Genomic DNA, 21,726 nt, shown 5'->3' with positions numbered 1-21,726 from the left:
AAGGGAAAGCAAAAAAACGAAACAAAACAAAACAGTAACCAGAGGTGCCAGGAAATAACGCATCTAGCACAGAGCTACAGTTCCTACTGACATCAAGCAATGCTGACCTCTCTGCTTGAGTAGAAAAGGAAAAACACATCCAAGTAAATGAGTTTGTTGTTTGTCCTTAAGTTTCAAATTCTGAAATTTCTTTGGATCTAAAAATACACAGATCTCAGGTGACAAGGCACGTGTTAATTGTGTTTAAATGTAAGATTATTAAATCATCCAAGGAGCATTTAGTCAATATTCCTTATGTGTTCGGACTTATGTCACGTTTTGGCTTTTGTTTTCAACAAACGTATCGATCAACACTTTTATGTACTTTCACACAGACTATCACACTGACTCCTTAAAACAACCCTATAAATACTCTTTTGGCTTTACATATAAGGAAAGCTCCCCAAAGTTAAGTAACTTACCCAAGGTTACATAGTACCCGAGTGGAAGAACCAGGATACAAATCTTGATTTATCCAGCTCTAAAATGGAGCTGTAGAAATTCAGTGTAAAAAAGCACTTGCTAACACACTGTTGAGAAACTTCAAAGCCAAGGGAGGAAAAGCAGTGAATAGCAGGGTTCACATCACAACTTAAGTTTCCTGAATGAGATCAGTATTCTTCCATTCCACCAAGTTCTTGAAAATTACCTAAAGCTTTCTTTGACTACCCTAAAAACCCAGTGCCATCAAGTGGATTCCAACTCACAGCGACCCTATAAGACAGAGTAGAACTGCCCCATAGAGTTTCCATGGAGCGCCTGCACAAATATGTCTGTTCAAAGGTATAAACCACGTGGAGTAGATATGTGGCATCTCAGATGCCAACTGGAGCCTTGGTGGTGCAGCGGTTAAGAGCTACGGCTGCTCACCAAAAGGCTGGCAGTTCAAATCCACCAGCTGCTCCCTGGAAATCCTATGGGGCAGTTCTACTCTGTCCTATAGGGTCACTATAAGTTAGAATCGACTCGACGGCAATGGGTTTGGTTTTTGGTTTTAACTGCCAACTATCTCCCAATGCAGAGCAGACTTTATTTATTTATTTACTTACTTACTTAGTTACTTACTTTTGGCCTTGATGCGGATTTACAGAAACCTGAGAACTAGTTATTTATATTTACAGTTACAATTTTTAAAAATAATCAGTATAAATGTATTGCTGGTCTACTCATGTGCATACTGTTTAAGCAATTGAGAGAGTCTAAATTCCTACTTAATTTGACTGTGTGGATCATAACAAATTATGGATAACATTGCAAAGAATGGGAATCCCACAATACTTAATTGTGCTCATGAGGAATCTGTACATAGACCAAGAGGCAGTTGTTAGAACAGAACAAGGGGATACTATGTGGCTTAAAATTAGGAAAGGTGTACATCAGGGTGGTATCTTTCAGTATACTTATTCAATCTGTATGCTGAGCAAATAATCTGAGAAGCTGGACTATATGAACAAGAACTGGGCATCAGGATTGGGGAAGACTCATTGACAACCTGCGTTATGCAGGTAACAAAACCTCTCGCACTGAGGACTTCAAGCATTTACTGATGAAGATCAAAGACGACAGCCTTCAGTATGAATTACACCTCAACATAAATAAAACAAAAATCCTCACAACTGAACCAATAAGCAACATCATGATAAACAGAGAAAATACTGAAGTTGTCAAGGATTTCATTTTACTTGAATCCACAAGCAACACCCATGGAAGCAGCATTGCCAAAAGATACATTGCACTGGGCGAATGTGCTGCAGAAGACTTCTTTAAATTGTTGAAAAATAAAGATATCACTTTGAGGACTAAAGTGCACCTGACCCAAGCCATGGTATTTTCAATCACCTCATATGCATGCAAAAGCAGGACAATGAATAAGGAAGATAGAAGAAGAAATGATGTCTCTGAATCATGGTGTTGGTGAAGAACACTGAATACACCATGAACTGCCAGAAAAAGAATTAGCCAGTGAACACCTTATGAATAGCAGCAGAACACTGTCTGATATAGTGCCAGAAGACAAGCCCCTCAGGTTGGAGGGCACTCAAAATGCGACTGGGGAAGGGCTGCCTCCTCAGAGTAGAATCGACCTTAATGACATGGATGGAATCAAGCTTTCAGGACCTTCATTTGGTGATGTGGCATGACTCAAAATGAGAAGAAACAGCTGCAAACAACAATTAACAGTCAGAATCTGGAATGCACAAAGTATGATCTAGGAAAACTGGAAACTGTCAAAAATAAAATGGAATGCATAACATAGATATCCTAGGCATTAGTGAGCTGAAATGGATTGGTACTGGGCATTTTGAATCAGACAACTATATGGTCTACTATGACAACTTGAAGAGGAATGGTGTAGCATTCATTGTCAAAAAGAACATTTCAAGATGTATTCTGAAGTACAACCCTGTCAGTGATAGGATAATATCCATACACCTACAAGGTAGACCAGTAAATACGACTACTATTCAAATTTACACACCAACCACTAAGGCGAAAGATGAAGAAATTGAAGATTTTTACCAACTTCTGCAGTCTGAAATTAATTGAATATGCAATCAGGATGCACTGATAATTACTGGTGACTGGAATGCGAAAGTTGGAAACAAAGAAGGATGGGTAGTTGGAAATTTATGGCCTTGGTGATAGAAATGATGTCAGAGATCGCATGATAAAATTTAGTAAGACCAACCACTTCTTCGTTGCAAATACCTTTTCACACCAACATAAACAGCAACTATCCCCGTGGACCTCACCACATGGAATACACAGGAATCAGATTGACTACATCTGTGGAAAGAGATGATGGTAAAACTCAGTATCATCAGTCAGAACAAGGCCAGGGGCTGACTGTGGATCAGACCATCAATTACTCACATGCAAGTTCAACTTGAAACTGAAGAAAATTAGAACGAGTCCACAGAGCCAAAGTATGGCCTTGAGTATATCCCACCTTTTAGAGACCATCTCAAGAATAGATCTGATGCATTGAACACTAATGACCAAAGACCAGACGAGTTGCGGAATGACATCAAGGACATCATCCATGAAGAAAGCAAGGGGTCATGTAAAAAGACAAGAAAGAAAGAAAAGGCCTAAACGGATGTCACAAGAGATTCTGAAACTTGCTCTTGAGTGTCGAGTAGCTAAAGCAAAAGGAAAAAATGATGAAGTAAAAGAGGTGAACAGAAGATTTCAAAGGGCAGCTCAAGAAGACAAAGTAAAGCATTATGATGACATGTGCAAAGACCTGGAGAAAGAAAACCAGAAGGGAAGAACACACTCAGCATCTGTCAAGCTGAAAGAACTGGAAAGAAAAAACTCAAGCCTTGAGTTCCAAGACTGAAGGATTCTCCGGGGAAAATATTAAATGACACAGGAAGCATCAAAAGAAGATGGAAAGAATACACAGAGTCACTATACCAAAAAGAATTGGTCGACATTCAACCATTTCAGGAGGTAACATATAGTCAGGAACCAATGGTACTGAAGGAAAAAGTCCAAGCTGCAGGGAAGGCACTGGGAAAAAACAAGGCTCCAGGAATTGACAGAATACCAACTGAGATATTTCAACAAATGGATCAGCGCTGGAAGTGCTCACTCGTCTATGCCAAGAAATTTGCAAGACAGCTACCTAGCTAATCAACTGGAAGAGATCCATGTTTATGCCTATTCCCAAGAAAGGTGATCCAGCTGAATGCGGAAATTATCGAACAATATCATTAATATCACACGCAACAAAAATTTTGCAGAAGATCCTTTAAAAGCGGCTGCAACAGTACATCATGAGGGAACTGCCAGAAATTCAAGCTGGATTCAGAAGATGATACGGAACAAGAGATGTCACTCCTGATGTCAGATGGATCCTGGCTGAAAGCAGAGAATACCAGAAAGATGTTTACCCATGTTTTATTGACTACACAAAGGCACTCAACTGTGCGGAGTATAGCAAATTATGGATAACACTGCAGAGGATGGGGATTTCGGAACTGCGCTCATAAGGTATCTGTACATGGATCAAGAGGCAGTCATTTGAACAGAACAAGGGGATACTGCATTTTTCAAAGTCAGGGAAGCTGTATGTCAGGGTTGTACCCTTTCACCATACTGATTCAATCTGTATGCTGAGCAAATAATCCGAGAACCTGGACTATATGAAGAAGAACATTGCATCAGGACTAGCGGAAGACTCATTAGCAACCTGGGTTATGCAGATGACACAACCTTGCTTGCTGAAAGTGAAGAGGACTTGAAGCACTTACTGATGAAGATCAAAGACTACAGCCTTCAGTATGGATTGCACCTCAACATACAGAAAACAAAAATTCTTGAAACTGGACCAATAAGCAACGTCATGATAAACGGAGGGGAGACTGAGGTTGTCAAGGATTTCATTTTACTTGGATCCACAATCAACACCCATGGAAGCAGCAGTCAAGAAATCAAAAGATGCATCGCATTGAGCAAATTGGCTGCAAGAGATCTCTTTAAACAGTCAAAAAGCAAGGATGTCACCTTGAGGATTAAGGCATGCCTGACCCAAACCAAGGTGATTTCAATCGCCTTATATACATGCAAAAGCTGGACAACCAGTAAGGAAGACCGAAAAAGAACTGACGCTTTTGAACTGTGGTGCTGGGGAAGAATATTGAATACACCATGGACTGCCAAAAGAACGAACAAATCTGTCTCGTAAGAAGTACAACCAGAATGCTCTTTAGAAGCAGCGATGGCAAGACTACGTCCCACACACTTTGGACATGTTATCAGGAGGGTTCAGTCAGTCCCTGGAGAAGGACATCACGCTTGGTAGAGGGTCAGCGTAAAAGAGGAAGGCCCTCAACGAGACGGATTGACCCAGTGGCTGCAGCAATAGGTTCAAGCACAGCAACAAGCGTGAGGACGGCGCAGGACCGGGCAGTGTTTCGTTCCGTTGTGCACAGGGTTGCTATGAGTCAGAACCAACTCGATGGCACCTAACAACAACAATACGACACTTCCTATCCTAGGAAACTTTCATAATCTTATAATAAACCCACCTTTTTTTTTCTGCATAAGCCAATTTTAAGCTCAGTTTCTATTAACTGTAACCAGGAGTCCCAACTAATACTTATCCCCTCCTCACCATCCCAAAACCAGCGGCCTAAGATCACATCTTTTTACCTCTTACTGAGACAACTAGAAAAGTGAAATTAGTCTCCTAGACTCCCATTTTTCCTGCTCCCCTTCCTTCTCCAAGCCTCATCTCAAATACATTTAGAGTAATATAAACAGTATATCTGACCACAGCACTACTCTTACTAAAATGCTTCTATGGCTCTTTTTCACCATCACAACGACTGCTAGTTGCCCAACAACAACGTTCCTCTTCTTTCCTATCAATAAACCAATATGTATTTGGGAAAGCAATGTGCCTCCTTGGTTTGAAAGTAAAGCCTTATGATCAACTGTCCAGGGAAATGCAAATCAAAGTATTATGTAGGACTTTCTGGCAGTCAATAAGAAAGAGAGAGCATCCTCTCTCTTAGTCATCTAGTACTGGTACAACAGAAATGCCACAAGTGGATGGCTCTGACAAAGAGAAATTTATTGTCTCACAGTCCAGGAAGCTACAAGTCCAATTTCAGGGCATTAGTTCCAGGGGAAGCCTTATCTCTGTCAGCTCCGAAGGAAGGTCCTTGTTATCAATTTTCCCCTGGACTAAGAGCTTCTCAGCTCAGGAACCTTAGATCCAAAGGATATGCTCTGTTCCCAGCGTTGCTTTCTTGGTGGTATGAGGTACCCATGTCTCTCTGCTCACTTCTCTCTTTTTTATCTCAAAGGAGATTGGCTTAAGACACAATCTAATCTTGTAGACTGAGTCCTGCCTTATTAACAGAACTGCCACTATTCCCATCTCATCAACATCACAGAGATAGGATTTAGAACACACAGGAAAATCACATCAGATGACAAAATGGTGGACAATCACAGAATACTGAAAATCACAGCCTAGCCAAACTGATTCACGTATTTTTGGGGGACACAATTCAACCTATGACATCCTCTTTTTCTTACTACCTGGACTAAGAGGAAACATTATACAAATGATAGAGGAGTGAGACAGTAGGAGCCTTTGTCCCAGACAACCACACCAGCCCTAGAGTGCCCACCTGATCTCTTTCATATGAGAGAAAAATAAACTGTCTTGTTTAACCAATGGCTATTATTTTTTTATTTTGAGACTGTCTGATAAATGCAGCTGAACCTCATTAGATGATGCAATCTCTACTGAACGAAGTCAAAGCTCTTGGTTTACAAGGTCCTACCAAACCTTACAGTTCCACCTCCATTCACTCTCATTTGATCTAGTGTTATCCAAACGGCTTATAGTTATACTTACATACACACATACACACTCTCTTTCTCTCATACATCATGGTATCTTATTTTTCCATGCCTTTTTGCTCTTGCAATTCTTTGTGCATGGAATGCCAAATCCACTTTTCTCTGCCCAGATAATTCTTATTCCTCTTTCAAGTCTCAACTCAAGCATAATTTCCTCAATAAGTCTGCAGATGGAATCCTCCCTCACCAATATCCTGTCCTGGAATGGCATCATAAGATTATATACTGAAATTATTTATCTATTAGATAATGTGTTCCCTAAAAGTTTTTTTTTTTTTTTTAAGTTTTTATATTCCCCATGCCTAGAACAGTACCTGGCAAAAGCATTCAATAAATGTGTGATGACATTAACTAAATACCCTTTTTCTAATCTTACAGTAGGTATAGTCAGATACTTCAAGCAGCAGCCTATATTCAAGCAATAAATGCCCTGCATTGAATGAAAGCAACACCTATGATAGTTAGTATTCTCAGTTTACTAACATTTACAGAACAATGATACCAATACCATTCTGTATTACTCTCCTTCCTCCCATTCCCTATTGATTTGATTGCTCATTTTCACCAGTATACACTCGCCTCACCAATTCAGCACAACATATGTTCCTCTCTCCCCATGCTGTGACCTCAGTTATCTTGCTGCTTACAGCTTCAACCCTCCATTTTACCTTGAACAATTTATAAACCTTCAAGATTAATGTGTCTCCTGACTCAACCTAGCTCCCAGGACTCTCCTTTTCACATGTAGCCTTCATGATTAACCCTACCTAGCACTCAAAGCCTAGAAGGTGATACTAAGACAGAAAGAATGCTACTAGTAAAAAAAAAAAAAATCAAAGAAATTCAGGTATTTGTTTCTGGGCATGACAAAATAAATGTCATAAGACTTAGTCTCCTACCACAAACAACTAGACAACTAAAGAAAATACATGAAACAACTAGTTACAGACAATGAATATCAGCAGTACAGGGTTGTGGTTCCCAAGAAAAAGGAATTAAATTAGGTGAACCCTACAATCCCAGCTTTATGACTAGAGGCACTTTGTAGGCCATAGCACTGGGAAGGGGTAACACAAGAAGAACATGACAGTCTCATTGAGTTGAGGAGACAGAGGTAGAACCTTACAAAGACTGAGACAAAAGATTACTGAGAAGGAAGGTATACAGACAAAGAGCTCCAGAAATCTACATAAGGGGTCCCTGGAGCCTTTAGCTGAATACCAAGCTAAACATGCTTAGGATGAGATTCAACAAGGCTAGGCAAAGAATAACTACCAAAAAAAAAAAAAAAACAAGGAAGGAACAATTACTGGGAGAACAACCCCTGGAGCTCACACAGAGCTAAAAGAAGTTCTAGCTCCTACAAATCAGAATGGGGAAATCTCATTGAACTACCAGGGCATCAGTAGAGAAACCACAAGAGTCATGCCTTAGTAATAGGGCCTAGCGAGCCCTAGAGTAAAGACTACCCCAGACATACACTAATAAAACTTCAGCGCAATCCTTTAAAAGGATTAAACTAATCCACAAGTAACTAACTCCCTGCCAAAAGAAAACTCAACATCCTTTAAATGAAGTAAAAAAAAAAAAAAAAAAATCCAGCACTCAAAATATAACTTTAACAATTAAAACTTACTGGACTTTCAGGACTCAGAGCCAAGATGGCAGCTTAGTCAGACATACCTCGCTGTCTCTCTATACCAAAAACCAGTGAAACAGATACAGAAGACAATCCTGGAACCCTGAGCATCAAATCAAAGGATAAGGAACTAGATCAAACACCAACCGGAAAAAGAAACTGATCAAAACAGTGAATGAGGAGAGATACAGAGTGGAGGTAACCTGCCAGCAAACCTAACGCAGAGTGGCCATCTTGGGACAAAGCCAGCAGCTATCCTGGGTGAGAACACAGAAAAGCAACTGTATGGAATTCCCAACAGGACACAGAAAAACTGTGCTGACATACATGGAGTGAAGCAAGGTGATCAGGGCACGGGCTGGATCTGAGGAGGGAAAGTACAGGAAGGCGGGTGAGAGCTCCAGGAATCTCAGCATCCACAGTCCAGGCAGGAGCAGAACCCAGACAGAGGGCGATTCACCAGTGGTGGTCCCTGAAAATTGGTTGGGTGGTACACACAGGGAGTAGATTTGCAAAGTATCAACAGGAGCTCCTCAACCAGACTGGACTACAGACAGCCCCACCCCACATACTTGATTAGGGTCAGGTCCTGACTGCTGGATGCAGCAAACTGGAGGTGTCAGGCACCATCCCCCGCTGACCAGAGGATCGTGCTCCCACTCCCTCAATCCTCCTGGCGATGAGAGGCAAGCATGAACCCCCTATCCCTGCAGCCCCAACTGCCAGGGACCACGGTAGGAGCCCCCCTTTTCCCTTCCACCCAGCCCTGTCTGCCATCCATGCTCCTGTCCACCTGCCAAGCAATGGCATTCCAGCGCCCCTAGTTGCCCGACCCTATCCCTTACCTGTCAACCCACCCGCAGAAGCGCTCCAGGCCCCAGCCACCCAAACCTGCCTCCCCACCTGCCACCCCGCCCAACTAGTGACTGGTGAGAGTGCACTCCAGTGCCTCCAGCCACCCACCACATCCCTGGGCCACAGCCCCACCTACCCGCCAAGTGGCTATGAGCACTCACATGCCACTGGATGAACAGGTAGTGGCCAGCACCCACCCAGCCTGCCTTCAGCCATCTCACACATCCAGGAGACAATGAAGGAACCTCATCTTGCCCACTGCAGCCCTGCCCACCTGGAGGCAGGTAGTAAGCGCTCCTGTGCAATCAAATGAGCAATCAGTGAACCACGCCTGACCTGCCCACCCTGATATATCAAAACAAAAAATCGGAATGAAACATATAATCCATAAACAAATAACACCTTAATGCCTCAGAGACAACAGACAATAACAAATCACATGAAGAAAAAGGATAAGATGGCTCAAATAAATGACCAAAATAAAGGGGGAAAAAATCTTCCTGAGGAAGAAATGGTTATAGAACTTCCTGATAAGGAATTCAGAAGACCTAAATAGTCAGGATCCTCAAAGAGACTGAGGAAAACAAAGACAAAACCAAGGAAAATAGACAAAACCCTGGAAGAATTCAGAAAAACAATACGAGAACAAAACAGACAATTAGAAACCATACAAAAACAACAACTGGAAATTCAGAAGATTAACAATAAAACATCAGAAAAAGATAACTCAATGGAAGGACATAGAAGAACTAAACCAAAAGAAAGAATCAGCAAAATAGGGGACAAATCACTTGGCACTAACCTGTCTGAAGAACAATCAGAGAAAAAAATGAAAGCTTAAGAGTTATGTGGGACACTATTAAAAGGAAGCAATTACGCATAACTGGAATTCCAGAAGAGGAGCAAAAGAAAAAAAAACACGAAGAGAGGATTTCTGAAGATTTATTGACAGAAAATTTCCCTAATATCTTGAACAACAAGAAGATTTCACTTCAAAAAGCTCAACAAACCCCATACAGGACAGACTTCAAAAGAGAGGAACCAAGACAAATGATAATCAAACTCACCAAAACCAAAGCAAAGAAAGACTCTGAGTGCAGTTCAAAAAAAAAAAAAAAAACACCAAAATATCACCTACAAAAAGGCACCAATAAGACTAAGTGCTGACTTCTCGGCAGAAACCATACAGGCAAGAAGGCAGAGAAATGACATATATAAAACCCTGAAAGAAAAGGACTGCCAACCAAGAATCATATGTCCAGCAAAACTGTCTTTCAAATACAAAGGCAGAACTAGGATATTCCCAGATAAAAAAATTAAGGGAATTTGTACATACCAGGCCAACCTAAAAAGAAATACCAAATGGAATCCTTCAGAGAACCAACAACATCAGACAACAACCTGAGATTAAGACACACAACAGCATCACCCAAATACTAACTAAGACAAAGAATTTCCAAATGCAAAATAAAGCTGCAAAACGGAAAACAGGGAACCAGAGATGTCAATCCATAAACGGTAACAACTTCAAAACAAAAAGGAGGAATAAAGGGTGTAATTATAGAATTTCCATAAGCAGGGGAAGTCAAAGTGATACCAACATATAACAGACCATTTTAAACTGAGAAAGAGAAAGGTAAATTCCAGAGTAACCACAAAGAAAATCAGTAAGTCTACTCACGAAAAAGAAGAAAAAATAAAAAAAGACTCAGCAAACATAAACTCAACCTAACAATGGAAACAAAAAGAAAATCCATAAACAAAAGAACTCAGCACAGAAAATTAAACAGAACAAAGAAACTGGAAATACCACAATAAAAAGTATAACAAAATGGCAGCAGTAAATTCATACCTATCGATGATCATACTAAATGTAAATGGTTTAAATACATCAGACAAGAGACAGAAAGTGGCAGAGTAGATAAAAAAAACATGACCCATCAATGTGCTGCTTACAAGAGACACACCTTAGACACAAAGACATAAATAGGTGAAAAATCAAAGGACAATAAAAATGTATCACACAAACAGTAACCAAAAGAGGGCAGGAGTGGCAATAACAAATCTCTGACAAAGAGACTTCAAGTCAAAATCCATTATTAGACACCAAGGACACAAGGTAATTATAAGCCCAAGAGAGAGAAAGGGCCACATAAACCAGGGACTACATTACACTCAGACCAGAAGAACTAGATGGTGCCTGGCTACAACCGATCACTGCCCTGACAGGGAACACAACAGAGAACCCCCAAGGGAGCAGGAGAGCAGTGGGATGCAGACCCCAAATTCTCGTAAAAAGACCAGACTTAATGGTCTGACTGAAACTAGAAGGACCCTGGTGGTCATGGCCCCCAGACCTTCCAGTAGCCCAGGACAGGAACCATTCCCAAAGACAACTCTTTAGACAGGGATTGGACTGGACAATGGGATAGAAAAAGATGCTGGCAAAGAATGAGTTTCCTGGATCAAGTAGACACATGAGATTATGTTGGCATCTCCTATCTGGAGGGGAGATGAGAGGGCAGAGGGGGTCAAAAGCTGACAGAATGGACACGAAAAGAGAGACTGGAGGGAAGGAGCCGGCTCTCTCATTGGGGGAGAGCAATTAGGAGTATATAGCAAGGTGTATATAAATTTTTGTATGAGAGACTGACTTGATTTGTAAACTTTCACTTAAAGCACAGTAAAAATCTTTTAAAAAATCCATTATTAAAGACAAGGACATTATATAATGATTAAAGGCTCAATCCACCAAGAGGACATAACCATAATATTTATGCATCCAATGACAGAGCTCTAAAATACATAAAACAAATCCTAACAAAACTGAAAACAGAAATTAAACAGTTCTAATAGTAGGAGACTTTAACATACTACTTTCAATGATGGACAGAACAGCTGGAAAGAAACTCAACAGAGACACAGAAGATCTAAATAACACAATCAAATAATCTAACCTCATAGGTATATACAGAACGTATCACCCAACAGAAGCACAGTACACATTCTTGTCCAACATACATGGATCATTTTTCAGGACACACCAAATTATTAGGCCACAGTGCAAACCTCAATAAATTCAAAAGCATCAAAATAATACAAAGACTCTTCTCTGATTATAACTCTATAAAACCAGAAATCAGTAACATAAAGAACAAGGGAAAAAAATTAAGTACGTGGAAACTGAATAACACCTTACTTAAAAGCCATTGAGTAATAAAAGAGATTTAAAAAAGAAAGTTAGAAAATTCTTAGAATGAAAATACAACATACCAAGACCTTTAGAACACAGCAAAAGCAGTGCACAGAGAAGTTACAGCAAATGTACACATCAAAAAAGAAGAAATGTCCAAAATCAGTAGCTTATCATGACAACTTAAACAAGCAAAAAAGGAGCAGTGAAAGAAGTCCACAGTCACTAGCAGAAAGGAAGTAAATGCAGAAATAAATGAAAAAAAAAAGAACATACCAACAAGACTAGAAGTTGGTTCTTTTAGAGGATCAATAAAATTCACAAATCGTTGGCTACATTAATAAAGGGAAAAAATGAGAACATACAAATAACCAAAATAGGAAAGAGATGGGGAATATTACAACAGAACCAAGTGAAATAAAAAAGATCATAACAGAATACTACGAAAAATTATATTCCAAAAAATTTGAAAACCTAGAAGAAATGGATATTTTTAGAAATACACCACCTATCTAAACTAACACAAATAAAGGTAGAAAATTTGAACAGACTTGTAACAAAAGAAGAAACTGAAGACATCATAATAAAAACTCTCGATAAAAAAAAAGCCCTGGCACAGACAGCTTCATTGGAGAATTTCTACCAAACATTCAGAGAACAGTTGACACCAATTCTACCCAAATTATTCCAGAACACAGAAAAGGAAGAAGTACTTTCAAGTTCATCCCATGAAGCCAACATAACCTTAATTCCAAACCCAGGCAAAGACACAACTAAAAAAGAAAATTACAGACCAATATCTTTCATGAACATAGACACAAAATTCTAGCCAAAAGAATTCAACAGCACATCAAAAAAATAATACACCATGATCCAGGGGGATTCATACTAGGGATGCAATAAGGGTTCAACACTAGAAAAAAAATCAGTCAATGTAATTCACCACATAAATAAAACAAAGTTAAAGAACTACATGATTAAGACATGGGCAAGATGGCAGAACAGCCAGATGCATCTGGCAATCCCTCTTACAACAAAGACCTGAAAAATCAAGTGAAATGATTATATTTATGACAAGCTAGCAGCCCTGAACATCAAAGGCAAAGTTAGAAAACAGACTGAGCAGCAGGGGGAGAGACAGGCGGTTGAGAAGCAGAGAGAAGTTGCTGGATCTGAATCGCTGGGATCCCTCAGGCACCATTCCCGGAGGCTGCGGCAGGCTGGTATTAATGTTTGGCTGCAGTTTCCTCAGGGAGAAGCAACCAGCTACACAGCCTTCTCATACCTCTGGAACCGAAGAAGAACAGCACTCTCAGCAAAAGCAAATTACTTGTGTATATTTTACTGCACCCCCTGCCCCAAGCCAGCTTCAGTGGTTGTTCATTTCCCTGGGCCTGAGATAGGCCCATTTGAGCATCCTGAGCCATGCTTCCGACCTTGGAGAAGGAATAAATTCACAGTTGGGGGAAAAGATAATTTGCCAGCTACACTAACCTGGGGAGCTGTGGACAGAAGCAGCTCCTGTGCAGGCATAAATGGTCCGTGGAGTTGAATATCTTTCCCCCCTGCACAATCCTGTGTAGGCCTATTTCAGAATAGGCCCTTGCTGGCAGGCTGCAACTCTTTAAACTGTGCAGTGGAAAGGTGGGTATTTGATATTTGACACCGTTTTGCCTAACAAACATGGTCCTCACCAAACCATATCAGGGGCCTAAGGACTGGTGACTCCATTCAGGTCACCTAGCCACCAACGACAGGCGTCCAAGGATAACTGGTACCTCCCAGTCCTTACAACCAAAAGCACTGTGTACCCATGGTCCGTCTACAGAACCCACCCACCTGTACAATCTAGGGAACATGGACGTGCTTTCCTAACAGACACTCAGGGGACAGTTCTCAGCACCCTCCCTTGTTCAGAGTGTGACCCCCTGCCACAATCAGATACCGGTACCTACACCAAACACCCTTGCTCCTCTAAGACTGTACAACACAGACTGTATCACACACTTCAGGACCAGCTACCTGGACACCCGAGCCGAATCCACACAATAAAAGTGAATGAACTCATAAGCTCATATACCTGATAACAGCTCTGGTGACAGGACGTCAGAGATCTAAAGTTGAAAATAATCAACTCACTCAAGCAACCCATATGGGCAAATCAAACCATAAAAGGCAAGAAACTAGGACACAGTAAGAAAACATAAAATAAACTAATAGGATAACTTATAGATGGCTCGGTGACAACGGTCTATACCAAATCACATAAAGAAACAGACCATGATCGCTTCAACAAGCTCTCAATGCAGAGAATCAAAGGAATTTCTGGATGAAGGTGCCTTCCTACAACCACCAGATGCAGAATACAAAAGGTTAATATACAGAACTCTTCAAGACATCTGAAAGATCAGGCAATATACAGAACAAGCCAAGGAACACACAGATAAAACAGCTGAAGAAATTAAAAAGGTTACTCAAAAACAAAAGGAAAAACTTAATAAGCTGCAAGAATCCATAGAGAGAGAGCAACCAGGAAGTCAGAATATTACCAATAAAATCACAGAATTAGACAACTCAATAGAAAGTCAGAGGAGCAGAATCAAACCAAGCGGAATGCAGAATTACTGACCTGGAAGATAACACCCTTAAACAGAATTAGACAACTCAATAGAAAGTCAGAGGAGCAGAATCAAACCAAGCGGAATGCAGAATTACTGACCTGGAAGATAACACCCTTAGCACCAATATATTTGAACATAAATCAGAAAAATGAATTTGAAAAAAAGAAGAAACCTTAAAAAATAACCTCCGAGTGATTGGACTACAAGAAGAGGGAGGGATAACAAAAAATACAGAGAGAATTGATGAAGATTTGTTGTCAGAAAACTTCCCTGATGTTGTAAAAGATGAGAAGATATCTACCCAAGATGCTCATCGAACTCCACGTAAGGTAGATGTTAAAAGAAAGTCACCAAGACATATTATAATCAAACTTGCCAAAACCAAAGATAAAGACAGAATTTTAAGAGCAGCTACAGAAAAATGAAAAGTCACCTAAAAAGAGAGTCAATAAGAATAAGCTCGGACTACTCAGGAGAAACCATGCAGGCAAGAAGGCAATGGGATGGCTTCTATAAAGCACTGAAGGAAAAAAATTACCAGCCAACAATCATATATCCAGCAAAACTATGACTCAAATATGAAGGTGAAATTAGGGCATTTCCAGATAAACAGAAGATTAAGGAACTCATAAAAACCAAACTAAAACTACAAGAAATACTAAAGGAAGTTCTTTGGTTAGAAAATCAATAATATCAGGTGTCAGCCCAAGACTAGAATGCTGGACAGGGCAATCAGATGTTAACCCAAACAGGGAAACGACAAAAATAAATCAAGATCAAAAAATGCTAAAAACAGGGAAACATCAATGTCATTATGTAACAGAAGACAACACTAAAGTAATAAAGAGGGATTTTTTTAAGAAATGTAGTCATAGATCTTTCATATGGAGGGGAAAACAAGGCAATATAAAGAAATTAAAGTTCGGTTTAAACTTAGTAATACGGGGGTAAATATTAAGGTAACCACAAAGGAGACTAACTATCCTACTCATCAAAATAAAATACAAGAAAAAATAGAGACTCAGAAACAAAATCAGCAACAGTGAATAAAAGGAAAAGACAATATATAAACTATTCAGCACAAAAATTTAAGGCGGAAAAAAATTGTCAACAACACACAAAACAAGACATCAAAATGACAGCACTGAACTTGCACCTATTCATAATTACACTGAATGTAAATGGACTAAATTCACGGATAAAGAGACAGAGACTGGCAGAATGGATTAAAAAACACGATCCACCTATATGCTGCATGCAAAGACACACCTAAGACTTAGAGACACAAACTAAAATTCAAAGGATGGAAAAAAATACATTAAGCAAACAACAATCAAAAAACAGCAGGAGTGGCAATATTAATTTCTGACAAAATAGACTTTAAAGTTAAATCCACCACAAAGGATAAGGAAGGACACTATATAATGATTAAAGAGACAATATACCAGAAGGAGAAAACCCTGGTGGCATAGTGGTTAAGTGCAACGGCTGCTAACCACAGGGTCGGCAGTTCGAATCCACCAGGAGCTCCCTGAAAGCTCTATGGGGTAATTCTACTCTGTCCTATACGGTCGCTATGAGTCGGAATCAACTCGTCGGCACTGGGTTTGGATTTTGGTTTACAACAGGAGGATATAACCATGTTAAATATTTATGCACCCAATGACAGGGCTGCAAGATACATAAAACAAACTCTAACAGAATTGAAAACTGAGATAGGCAGACTCAAAATTATAGTAGGAGATGAAACACACCACTTTCAGCGAAGGACAGGACATCCAGAAAGCAGCTCAATAAAGACACCGAAGATCTAAATGCCGCAACCAACCAATTGGACCTCATGGACATATACAGAACACTCCACCCAACAGCAGCCAACTATACTTTCTTATCTAGTGCACGTGGAACATTCTCTAGAAAAGACCACATATTAGCTCATAAGGCAAGCCTTAGCAGAATCGAAACCATCAATATATTACAAAGCTTCTTCTCTGACTATAAAGACATAAAAGCAAAAATCAGTAACAGAAAAAGCAAGGAAAAGAAATCAAACGCTTGGAAACTGAACAATACCCTGCCCAGAAAAGACTGGGTTATAGAAGACATTAAGGATGGAATAAAGAAATTCATAGACTCCAATGAGAATGAAAACACTTCCTATCAGAACCTTTGGGACACAGCAAAAGCAGTACTCAGAGGTCAATTTATTTCAATAAATGCACACATCCAAAAAGAAAGGGCCAAAATCAAAGAATTATCCCTAAAACTTTAACAAATAGAAAGACAGCAATAACAACAACAACAAAAAAAAAAACCCTCAGGGACTAGAAGAAAGGAAATAATAAAAATTAGAGCAGAAATGAATGAAATAGAAAACGGAGAAACAACTGAAAGAGTTAAGAGACCAAAAGCTGGTTATTTGAAAACATGAACGAAATTCATAAACCACTGGCCAAAGTGATGAAAAACAGGAGAGGAAGCAAATAACCCGAATAAGAAATGAGATAAGCGGTATTACAACAGACCCAACTGAAATTAAAAGAATCATACCAGATTACTATGAAAAATTGTACTCTTAACAAATTTGAAAACCTAGAAGAAATAGATGAATTCCTAGAAACACACTACCTACCTAAACTAACACAAAGAGAGGCAGAACTAAAGAGACCCATAACAAAAGAAGAGATTGAAAAGGTAATCACAAAGCTCCCAACAAAAAAAAATCCTGGCTCAGAGGGCTTCGCTGCAGAATTCTACCAATCTTTCAGAGAAGACTTAACACCACTACTACTAAAGGTATCTCAGAACATAGAAAAGGATGGAATACTCCCAAACTCATTCTATGAAGCCAGCATATCCCCAACACGAAAACCAGGTATACACACCACAAAAAAAGAAACTTACAGACCCATATCCCTCATGAACTTAGACGCAAAAATCCTCAACAAAATTCTAGCCCACAGAATTCAACAACACATCAAAAAATGATTCAGCATGATCAAGTGGGATTCACAGCAGATATACAGGGATGGTTCAAAGTTAGAAAAACAATTAATGTAATGTATCATATAAATAAAACAAAAGGCAAGAATCATACGATTTTATCAATCGTTGCAGAAAAAGCATTTGACAAAGTTCAACACCCATTCATGATAAAAAATCTCAGCAAAATAGGAACAGAACTAAAATTCCTCAACATAATAAATGGCATTTATACAAAGCCAATAGGCAACATCACCCTAAAGGGAGAGAGCCTGAAAGCATTCCCACTGAGATGGGGACCAGACAAGGATGCCCTTTATCACCACTCTCATTCAACACTGTACTGGAGGTCCTAGCCAGAGCAATGAGGCTAGATAAAGAAATAAAGGGCATCCAGATTGGCAAGGAAGAAGTAAAATTATCTCTATTTGCAGATAACACGATCTTATACACAAAAAACCCTAAGGAATCCTCAAGAAAACTACTGAAACTAATAGAAGAGTTCAGCAGAGTATCAGGATACAAGACAAACGTATAAAAATCAGTTGGATTCCTCTATATCAACAAAAAGAACAAGGAAGAGGAAATCACCAAATCAATACCATTTACAGTAGCCCCCAAAAAGCTAAAATACTTAGGAATAAATCTTACCAGAGATGTAAAAGGCTTATACAAAGAAAACTACAAAACACTTCTGTAAGAAACCAAAAGAGACCTACAGAAGTAGAAACACATGGATAGGAAGACTTAACATTATAAAAAATGTCTATTCTACCAAAAGCGATCTATTAAATCTATGCAATTCCAATCCAAATTCCAACGTTTCTTAATGAGATGGAGAAAAAAATCACCAACTTCATATGGAAGGGAAAGTGGCCCCAGATAAATAAAGCATTACTAAAAAAGAGCAAAGTGGGAGGTCTTACTCTACCTGATTTTAAAACCTATTATACCGCCACAGGAGTCAAACCAGCCTGATACTGATACAACAACAGATACCCAGACCAACGGAACAGAATAGAGAATCCAGATATAAATCCATCCACATATGCGCGACTGACATTTGACAAAGGCCCAAAAACAGTTAAATGGGGAAAAGACAGTCTTTTTAAAATTGGTACTGGCAAAATTCAATATCCACCTGCAAAAAAAATGAAACAAGACCCATGTCTCACACCATTCACAAAAACGAGCTCAAAATAGATCAAAGACCTAAATATAAAATCTGGAACAATAAAGATCATGGAAGAAAAAACAGGGGCAATGTTAGGAGCCCTAATACATGGCATAAGGAATATATAAAACATTACCAATAATGCAGAAGAAAAACTAGATAACTGGGAGCTCCTAAAAATCAAACACCTATGCTTATCCAAAGACATCACCAAAACACTAAAAAGATTACCAACAAAAAAGGAAAATTTTTTAGCTATGACATTTCTGATCAGCACCTGATCTCTAAAATCTACATAATACTGCAAAAATTCAACTACAAAAAGACAAATGACCCAGTTAAAAAATGGGCAAAAGATATGAACAGACACTTCACTAAAGAAGACATTCAGGTAGCTAACAGATACATGAGGAAATGTTCACGATCACTAGCCATTAGAGAAATGCAGATCAAAACTACAATGTGATTTCATCTCACTCCAACAAGGCTGGCATTAATCCAAACAACACAAAATAATCAGTGTTGGAGAGGCTGTGGAGAGACTGGAACACTTATACACTGCTGGTGGGAATGTCAAATGGTACAACCACTTTGGAAATCGATTTGACGTTTCCTTAAAAGGCTAGAAATAGAAGTACCATGTGATCCTGCAATCCCACTCCTTGGAATATATCCTAGGGAAATAAGAGCCTTTACACGAACAGATATATGCACACCCATGTTTATTGCAGCACTGTTGACAATAGTGAAAACATGGAAGCAACCAAGGTGCCCATCAACACATGAATAGATAAATCAATTATGGTATGTTCACACAATGGAATACTACGCATCGATAAAGAACGGTGAGGAATCTGTGAACCATTTCATAACATGGAGGAACCTGGAAGGCATTATCCTGGGTGAAATTAGTCAGTTGCAAAAGGATAAATATTGTAGAAGACCACTATTATAAGATCTTGAGAAACAGTTTAAACTGAGAAAACATTCTTCTGTGGTTACAAGAGGGGGGAGGGATGGAGGGTGGGAGAGAGGCATTCACTAATTAGATAGTAGGTAAGAACTACTTTCGGTGAAGCAAAAGACAGCACACAATACAGAGGAGGTCAGCACAATTGGACTAAACCAAAAGCAAAGAAGTTTCCTAAATAAACTGAACGTTTCGAAGGCCAGCAAAGCAGGGGCAGGGGTCTGGGGACCATGATTTCAGGGGACATCTAAGTCAATTGGCATAATAAAATCTATTAGGAAAACATTCTGCACCTCACTTTGAAGAGTGGCATCTGGGGTCTTAAACGCTGGCAAGCAGCCATCTAAGATGCATCAATTGGTCTCAACCCACCTGGATCAAAGGAGAATGAAGAACACCAAGGACACAAGGCGATTACGAGCCTAAGAGATAAAAAGGGCCACATGAACCAGAGACTACATCATCCTGAGACCAGAAAAACTAGATGGTGGCCGGCTATAACCGATGACTGCCCTGACAGGGAACACAACAGAGAACCTCTGAGGGAGCAGGAGACCAGTGGGATGCAGACCCCAAATTCTCATAAGACCAGACTTAATGGTCTGACTGAGACTAGAAGGACCCCAGTGGTCGTGGCCCCCAGACCTTCTGTTGGCCCAGACAGGAACCATTCCCGAAGCCAACTCTTCAGACGTGGATTGGACAATTGGTTGGAGAGGGATGCTGGTGAGGAGTGAGCTTCTTGCATCAGGTGGACACTTGAGACTATGTTGGCATCTCCTGCCTGGAGGGGAGATGAGAGGGTGGAGGGGGTTACAAGCTGGTGAAATGGATACGAAGAGAGAGAGTGGAGGGAGACAGTGGCCTGTCTCATTATGGGGAGAGTAATTGGGAGTGTGTATCAAGGTGTATATGGGTTTTCGTGTGAGAGACTGACTTGATTTGTAAACTTTCACTTAAAGCACAATAAAAATTAAAAAAAAAAAAAGACCGATAGCTCACTCCATGCACAAAACAGGCTCAAAATGGATCAAAGAACTAAATACAAAATCTAAAAAGATAAAGATCATGGAAAAAAAATACGGACAACATTAGGAGCCCTAATACATGGCATAAACAGTATACAAAACATTACTAACAATGCAGAAGAAAAACTAGATAACTGGGAGCTCCTAAAAATCAAACACCTAGGCTCATCCAAAGACTTCACCAGAACTGTATAAAGATTGCCTACAGATTGGGAAAAAGTTTTTAGCTATGACATTTCCGATCGGTGCCTGATGTCTAAAATCTACATGATACTGCAAAAACTCAACTACAAAAAGACAAATAACCCATTTAAAAAATAGGCAAAGTATATGAACAGACACTTCACTAAAGAAGGCATTCAGGAAGCTAACAGATACATGAGGAAATGCTCACGATCATAAGCCATTAGAGAAATGCAAATCAAAACTACAATGAGATTCCATCTCACTCCAGCAAGGCTGGCATTAACCCAAAAAACACAAAATAGCAAATGTTGGAGAGGTGATGGAGAGGCTGGAACGCTTATACACTGTTGGTTGGAATGTAAAATGGTACAACCACTTTGGAAACCGATTTGGCACTTCCTTAAAAACTGGAAATAGAACTACCACGTGATCCTGCAATCCCACTCCTTGGAATATATCCTAGAGAAATAAGAGCCTTTACAGAAACATATATACACCCATGTTCACTGCAGCACTGTTTACAATAGCAAAAAGATGGAAGCAACCAAGGTGCCCATCAACGGATGAATAAATTATGCTATATTCACACAATGGAATATTATGCATCGATAAAGAACAATGATGAATCCGTGGAACATTTCGTAACATGGAAATT

General features: G+C 39.6%; 1 protein-coding gene across 4 annotated transcripts in view; it reads right to left on the bottom strand.

Moving 5' to 3' along the window:
• The window catches only part of CWF19L2 (CWF19 like cell cycle control factor 2), a 160,953-nt gene that overhangs the window by 122,737 nt on the left and 16,490 nt on the right, over positions 1-21,726 (bottom strand). The window lies entirely within an intron of this gene.

Source organism: Elephas maximus, chromosome 7, assembly GCF_024166365.1.
Source record: "Elephas maximus indicus isolate mEleMax1 chromosome 7, mEleMax1 primary haplotype, whole genome shotgun sequence".
NCBI lineage: Eukaryota > Metazoa > Chordata > Mammalia > Proboscidea > Elephantidae > Elephas > Elephas maximus.
This window is presented reverse-complemented; position numbering and strand designations above follow the sequence as displayed.